This window comes from Triticum urartu, chromosome 7A (genome assembly GCF_056163025.1).
Source record: "Triticum urartu cultivar PI428250 chromosome 7A, HENAU_Tu73, whole genome shotgun sequence".
Lineage (NCBI taxonomy): Eukaryota > Viridiplantae > Streptophyta > Magnoliopsida > Poales > Poaceae > Triticum > Triticum urartu.
This window is the reverse complement of record NC_141879.1, coordinates 34,444,475-34,452,760: the sequence shown is the minus strand read 5'-3', so window position 1 is coordinate 34,452,760 and position 8,286 is coordinate 34,444,475. Positions and strand designations below refer to the sequence as shown.

General features: G+C 41.3%; 1 long non-coding RNA gene across 3 annotated transcripts; it reads right to left on the bottom strand.

Moving 5' to 3' along the window:
* Positions 1-3,748: 3,748 nt before the first annotated feature.
* On the bottom strand, positions 3,749-8,035 carry LOC125518677 (uncharacterized). Of its 3 annotated transcripts, none has more exons than XR_007288053.2 (9): positions 7,606-8,035; positions 7,465-7,521; positions 6,568-7,386; positions 6,311-6,463; positions 6,046-6,201; positions 5,183-5,946; positions 4,993-5,088; positions 4,579-4,905; positions 3,749-4,230 (listed from the first exon to the last, which is right to left on the bottom strand). It is a non-coding gene; the product is annotated as an uncharacterized LOC125518677 (long non-coding RNA). The 3 variants fall into 3 exon arrangements; XR_007288052.2 differs by having other exon boundaries at positions 6,568-6,858; positions 7,218-7,386; positions 7,465-8,034; XR_007288051.2 differs by having other exon boundaries at positions 7,465-8,035.
* Positions 8,036-8,286: the final 251 nt, after the last annotated feature.

The following is an 8,286-nucleotide window of genomic DNA, read 5'->3' as shown; positions in this document are numbered from 1 at the left end:
AACATCCCGGATGTTCATCCCGCCGCCGTGATCAGCGCATTCCATCAGAATGTGTGCAGCCGTAAGATGCGTGAAGAGCTGGCGATGAACAAGGTGAAAGATGTAGCCGAACTTTATGTTCTGGCCAATAGGTGCGCTCGAGATGAAGAGGGAGGAAGTACCCCGACAAGGACGCCGGTGCGGAAACCGACTCCACAGACGAAGACACAGCCGCCCCGACGAAAAAAGACCGACGCCGCAACAGGATGCGCAAGGGCAAGATTGTGCTTGCCGTCGAGGGATCCGAGGACACCGGCGTTGCCAAGAAGGCCATGGCAGACGCCCTCCGCAAAAAAATTGCCGGGTGCGCCGCTTATCGGGCCTTGGCGGCTGCCGACAAGCGCATGAATCCCAGCAGGTCTCAGTACTGCACGCGCCTGTATTAATGTTCATTAGGCGTGCTAAACAAAACGCTATCACATGACGAGGCACAGATCTCTAGATATTGTATTTTGTATACGGACGTCCAGATAACCGGGAGCCCCCCCGACCCCCGGGAGCAAAGAAGCCTATCCCGCAATGGGAAGGCTCGGAAGTCCCACGTAATATTTGGTGCTAGAGGCGGCGCGTGCCTTTTTTTTTTTTTTTTTGAGAACTTGGCGGCGCGTGCCTATGTCTCTCTGATACCAACATGCAGAGAATTGTCAAAAAATATATATACAAACATGCAGAGCAGCCTCGTCTGGGCAAGCACGAGTCTGGGCCAGCCTAGCGTGGGTTTTTTCCCTTTTTGTTGTTGCACACTTTTTGCTCTTTTTATACTTTCAATAAATAAATATATAATAAAAAATACTTTACATACAACATTTGAAAAATGTTAGTCATACAAATTGAGAAAGTTAAATGTATATAGAAAAAAAGCCCCTCATCTATACGAAAAATGTATAGAAAAAACTAAGTGTGAAATGTTGATAGCACATTAAAAATGGTCACATATTAAAATGTGCACTTGTTAGAGAAAATGTATGTCACATTATAAAAGAATGTTAACCCTATATTTGAAAAAAAGTATATAACGGTTCTTCAAATGTATATTAATTTTTATGCTAGCACACAAATTTTTTTCTAACATTTTGAAAATGTTCGCGTGTTTCAACAAGATGTAAGTGACACTGTCAAAATGTAAATCATGAATTTGGAAACTGTTAAATGTATATCAAAAAATTGTTTCAGATGTATACGAAATATGTACAAAGTTTATGAAAGGAGTGGACATCAAACATGTATCTGAATATAAATGTTAATCATTTCTTAAAAAATAATTTTAAACATTTATAGAAATATTCTTCACGTATATGACAAAAATGTAGACACCAAAAATATTTTTTATTTAGTTATGAATTAAATATAATGGCATGTATGAAAATAAATGTTTCACATGTACATAAAAAATCTACATAGAAAACCGAGGAAAAATGATGCAAAACAACACATAGAAAAAAGATGTCAATCAAAAAAGGTTCTCAAAAAATCAAAATGGATGAAACCATAAAGAAAAACAAATAGAAATAAGTAAATAAAAAACAACGGAAATCAAAGAAGACCAATGAAAAAGAAATAAAAATGAAGAAAACCGATTAAAATCAATGAAAACCGAAAAAAGAAACAAAGTAAACCAAAGAAGGAGGAAAAAAATTAAAGAAAATAATTAAAAAAAGTGAAAACCAAGAAAAAGGGGAGAAAGGAAAAAAAGTGAAGTCGAAGAAAAAAGAAAGAAAACAGTGAAAATAAACAAAAAAAATCTTATAACGAAGAACAAAGAAAAATAGAAGAAAACAAGAAAAAACAAAAAGATCCTAGGAAATATAAAAAACAAGAAAGAAAACCCCAGAGAAAAGCGGCTACCTTACCACAGGCAGCGAATCCCTACACTAACTAGTAGTATGCTCGTGCATTGCCACGGGCTTCTGAAATATTTTGCTGAAGGTATATAAAATAATCCATGTAAAATATCATAGGAAGAGACAATATAGCATGGACACAATTGCATAATAATTGAAGTCTATTTCACTTCTAATTAAACTGATAACAAAAAAGCAAACTGACGATGTATACACATAAATCGATGATCCAACTAAAAATATATTGCAAATTATTAAAATCACTTGATGGCCTTTAATTTTGTTCTGATTATGTGTGTGCACATGTATTGTTGTATAAAATTCGATGAAGTTTTTGTCCTTTGCAACGATGTCGCCTTGACATTCTTGTTAATGGATTCCTTTGTCCATCTCAACCCCTCTCATACTCTACAAAATAATAATATAAATACACCATTTGTATTATCCTGTGCAAGAAATATATATAGAAAAATAATTATTTGTATGCATCTCTTCTCATTTTGTAAAATCGACGAGTTTTCAGTCCAATATATTATAAAGTTTTGTCAATCAACATTTTCAAAGCATCATCCAAAGATCTAAAGTGAACATATAAACACGTATACTTAATTGGTCAGTTGCTAAATGCGAGCAGGTGACCGTTTTTAGTCAGCGTGAGTGGCATCATGCTTTTTAGTAGAGTGAGTCGCATCCCAATTTAATAAATTGTAGGCTCACCTGTAAATCACTTGTTGGTAGTTGCTCTATAGAAATGACTTGTTATGGTATGTGATATTTTTCACTATATAAAAAAGCATATGACATTTCTCTCATAAAGGCGAAAAATGCAAACATCCACTCATTTTCTTCTTATCTTGAAAAAAAACAATTCACTCTCTTGTAATATGATACTCTTTTGATCCACTTTTGTGTATCTCCTTGAAACAAGTTTACACCATCATCCATAATGAAGGCCCTAGCAAAAGGTGTAGACAGCCTAGAAATCCAAGTGTCGCTTTTATTTGTAAACCCAAGCTTCTTGCTCTTGCACAAATAGTTATCCAAACAAAGGATCCTGGCCTACCTAGATACATTAACTGAGGCTCGTTCCCTTTGCTTAAGGAATTGTCTTACGAACGACATAGAGTAGGTCAATTTTTATAACTTAGAAGAAACATGGATAAACATGTTAACTAATAGACTGAAATTTTCCGCTTGTGATTGAACTTAAGTAATTCACAAAAGAGGATTAAACTATGAAAAAGGGAAGGGGCAAGGCCGCAGCCAGGCAGCGGATCCTCCCCAAGCGCCAAGCGGTTGCCGGGCAGGCCTGCCGCGCCTTTCCAAGACAACGACGACGGCACGGACGACGATAAAGGTGCGGCCGGGGTGGCCACGCTCAAGGACAGAGCTAGAAAAATGAGTTGTTTGGGGTCATTAAGTGAGTACAATGACTATCCCTAGTGTATTTCTGCAGGTAGTCGGTGTGAACTGACACCAGTGCTTAAACATAAATCCAGCCCTGGCCACGCCTACGAGGCCACCGGCCACCATCCGCTACAAGTTAGTCTAAGGTTTTATATTTTTTCAGTTTTTAATAGAACAGACGAAATATCATCAAATTTATGTAAATTATTATATCTAAACTTAGTGAATTCCAGCTTGTTTGCATGAAATTTATCCATTTTGTTCAAATGCATTTTGAAATGTATGCATACATGGTTAGATGGCCAGCTCCCGTATCACTGTCCTCATGGTTGATATTTAATACTCCCTCTGTTCCCAAGCATAAGTCTTTTTAGAGATTTCAACAAGGGACTACATACGAAGCAAAATGAGTGAATCTACACTCTAAAACATGTCTATATACATCCGTATGTTGTAGTCCATTTGAAACCTCTAAAAAGATTTATATTTAGGAACGAAAGGAGTACACGGCTAAATCGCCGGTTACAACATGGGCTACAACCTCAAAGTAGTCTGAGAACCATTCAACATGATCACCATTGTCTAATCCTGCACCCAAAGCTGCCAGCACATTAGATGGCTGGTTACATCCCCTTGGAGCATGAATCACTTTAGCCTCAATCAATGAATAAAGTACACTCATAGTAGTGGGTACTTGATATCACATAAGAAAATACCCAGCAGTAAAGCTCACAGCCTGCTTGAGTATCGAGTCTGTTTCAAAAATTGCTCGGCCCACACTCAAATAGTGAGCAACTTATCCTTCTCCGCGACCTCAGAATTTTTCTCATGACGTCATGTGCTGAATTACACTCTGATCCGGATTTCCTCCAGCAGCAAGGCATACCATTGCTCCTTCACTTCTTTGCAGTTTAGAAAGAGATGGGCCCCATCTTCGAACAATCTGCAACAGACAGCACATCAAACGATTTCCCAACATAATTTCAAATTAGAACATAGCGAATTATTCAAGCTACAAAAATAGTGCATATGATTCCCTAGCAAATTCGTTCACTACTCTATATTACAAAATGAAGAATTCCTAGATGACAAATGGTTTAACAGAAAAAGATAAGCACTTGAACAACATGCACTCATTACGTAGTTGTCAAGCATCAATACACTATCAAACGGGTAGGACTGTGAATTACCCAACATATCGGGGAAGCTACAATTCAGGAACTAAACCGACCAGTCGGACATGAGCGGGGAGCAATCTAAACAGCTTAGTGGAGAAATCTAAACGACTCACCAGGGTCCCCTGAATCATTTATATGCAAATAACATATCACAATATAGTGACCGTCATGACCGTCGCCACCTGAGGCATCCCCTTCCTTCGCCGTGTGGGTTTTCGCCCGCGCGTCTCCCCTCCCCTCCCCCTTCCCCTCCACAACCGCCACCTCGCCGCTGCATGACGGCCACTGATCATCGTCAGCTTCATGGGCGGTAGCAGCAGCGACCTGCCTCCCATTCCAGAATCACGACGAATCCAAGGGAGTGTTTGTCTCTGTTGTCCACTCCTGCAGCTGTGCATCGCGACCACCGCCATCGTCTCAGTCTCGGGCATCCCCTTCCTCTGCCATGTGGGTCCACAGCGTGGTCATCGTCGGCTTTGGAAAGCATCATAGAAGAATTAAATTCAGAGAAGGAGTTGAGTTCATACTGTTCTGGTAAGTTCACAGCCCATCTCCATAGTACTCAGATATAAAGGAATCATTTCAGTTGGAAGCAAAAACCCAATAACTTCAGAATCGTCAACCTGCATAAATAGAAATGGAAGCAAAGTAAATATTCCTATGATCCGCCAGGATACCCTCTAAAAGAACATCATTTTCAGCTAGGTCAAAGAGTACCTTAGAGGCTCATATCAAACTTCTCCGCCACCTAAAGAGTTTTGCCGATCCCATGGTGACCATTAGGAAGAATCTTGACTCGAGTATTGAGAAAGTAACACTAACTACTAACCAAAAAAGGGTCTCATAATTTGCACTCATTTTAGTTTCCATTGGCAATCTAAATTCTATGGGCTTGGTAAAATTGTTCCTTTTCTGTCCCTCGACGCCATAGCTATTGCACCTGCCCTGTTTGCAAGATGTTTCGGAGCATCACCTCTGTCTGTCCATGTAGTCCTTTTGTGACCATGGCGGCAGAAAATGCTGCTGAAATTGGTCCTCTTACTCAATCCTTCCTAAGGGGCTTTCTCCCTGCTGGTCATTGGCCAGTCATTCTCTTTCCTTGTAGCTGGTAGCCTGGCACTGATAGTTATGCTAACCTGTTTCCTGGTATATTACTGAAACATTGTCACCACTACCAGCATTTGCTGGATGCTCTTGAGTTTTGCGATCTACACATAGTATGTATTTTCGACAGCTTGACAACTACTCCATTTTCAGCAAGCCGGTCTTCCAAACTAAGCCCATCTCTCACCTCGGCAAAAGGTTTCATGTCCACCAAATTTGCCTTCAACAAATAAACCAGACAATCGTACGCATCAAAATTTGTGTCCCCAAGCCGAAGAAGCTCTATGCAAATTCTGAAGTGCATGTAGGAGAACAGATTATATGCAATTGGTTCCTACGTTGTGAGCATCGCTTTTCACACGCATGAAGTCCAGCACCTGCCATTATTTATCACTGAAGTAAGTTCACTCTCTCACACAACCTGATATATTCTGCTGCATACAAATAAACAGCGAGCAAAGCGCACAAGATCATACCTCCAGGACATGACTTGTGTTTCTCAATCTCTTCAACTTTGGTATGCTCCACAGTCCACACTCATACAAGATATAATTTTCATCAAACATAGCGCTTGTGTATGTCTTGATTGCATGCCATTCAGTGGCCAGGTTAGCTCTCATTAGCGGACTCCCCTATAACAATTAGATGCAAATCACATAGTAAAACTCAATAGTTCTACTAATAAAAATGAATGTGCTCACAGCAGCAACTATGTATTTCTTTCATAAAAAATCAACGTACATTTCTTGTCATCTCCTCGACATGGTTCTCCTCAGACTCACTGTCAAATTGCAGCCTCATGTACTTCTTAACCCCTGTGCTCTGATCTAAGCAATTTATTAGAGCAGGGTACTAACGCCGGCAAGATTGTGTGTTCTACACACCTGCTTTACCCTGCATGTTGTCAACATGAGAAAAAGATGCTTCTTAGAACTCAACTCACACACATCCACACACTGTCCAAAAACTGAAATATGTTGCAGTGAAATAAAACTCACCACATATGGACACACTATTTCCTAATTACATTTTGTCCTCTCAACATTTGACCTGCATTTCCAATATCTGATCCCAAAACCTTTCTCCCAAGTGATTAGATTGTAAAAACCACACACCTCTCTCATAAAGAGTCAGAACTTGTCCCCAGCACTGGTACAATCACATTATGTATTGGATCGTTAGCGAATGCCCTTATCGCTTTCTCAAGAGATGTCGCCCGAGAAGGGCATGGTGCGCCGATGCAATCCTTACTCTGCACCCATGTTTCCTATTGCTCAGCTGAAATCAACCTAAAAGATCATGTCCATTAAATTAAATCGACATACATGCATTTCTGAACTTTATATAATTCATCAGTGTCACATAGCTAAATTACAGTTATTCCACAGTAGAAATAGCTGCCTCAACTAAATATCCATCAAAAAACTTCCCAAAAGCGAGACTGTCATTAGTAGTACAACTGTATTTCTATTAGTTACCTTGCATTGGATTCAATCAAAAAATTATTATCCTCAGAACAAGCTCAGCATACAGACGCAAATCTATCTGTAGACTGCTAGTACACTCAATACCGATATAACGTACTGAATCATTAAGGACCTGTACCAAGCGAATTAAAATCGTTAAGTTTTACGGGTTATGTGCAAACCAATCCAGCCCGGCTGCCTGGGGTTCATCTTCCCAGTCAATAGCTTGGAGACCCGGGGTGAGATCTCCCTTCCTCTGTACACCCTGGTTTCTTCCTCGCAGAACTGTGCATCTATGTTCACAGCTGCTTCCGGCGCTTGTTCCAGTTCCCCTATTACTGTCGTCCACCTCTTCAAGCCCAGAGAATAGAGCAGACAAATAGTTAGTAGAAATCACACTAAGGATAATAGCAACAAAGATTAACTAACCTGCTGATACCCTCCATTACGGTGGAAATGTCCAGCAGCTCCTGAGTTAATATCTCTCTGCCACCATTGAAAGGAAATCAGATTTTCATGTTCCATGGACCAGATTAAAATTTTGAGGTAGCCAGAAGCAGTAAGGAGGACATGTAGCTATGTGCATTGCCGGAAGGAGTAAGGGGTCGGGCAGTGGCGGACGGTGAAGACGTGGGATCTTGCGGGGACCGTGGAGGGGTGGATTGAACAGAGGTGGCTGCGGTCGGTGGTGGTGCGGGATCGAGTGGATCCGAGGTGCTCCCCTCGCCGCGAGCCCTCGCCTCACCGCCTCCGATGTCCGTGCCTTTGACGTGGACGACTGCGGTGATGGAGAGGATGACGAGACCAGCAGAGTTGAGTCCTGCGGAGCGAGATCGGTGTCCGGCGAGGCGTCGTGCAGAGGGGGCGCGGCCGGCCAGGACGGAGTGGCCGAGGAGGTGACGGGGGCGGGGGCAGAGGCGGCGGCGCGGATCTGGTTGGCTGCGAGAACTCCGGGAAATTGGGGGTACTCCTATAGTCTTAAAAACGAAGCAGAAACGATTGAGATAAGAAAACCAGTATGGAAGGGATGGTGGGAGGTGGGACGAAAAAAACGAATGAAAAATAACCGTGGAACGGAGACTATCATCTGAGACATTAGCGGCCAGTTCTTTTCGGCGATTCTCCCAAAATCAACCCCCTCCCCAACTTCTTCCAGAATCGTCACTTCATATTTTTTTTACAATCCTATCTAGTTAAGGTCTAATTAGTTAGGATTGTAAAAAACATATGGAGTGGTGATTCTGGGAGAAG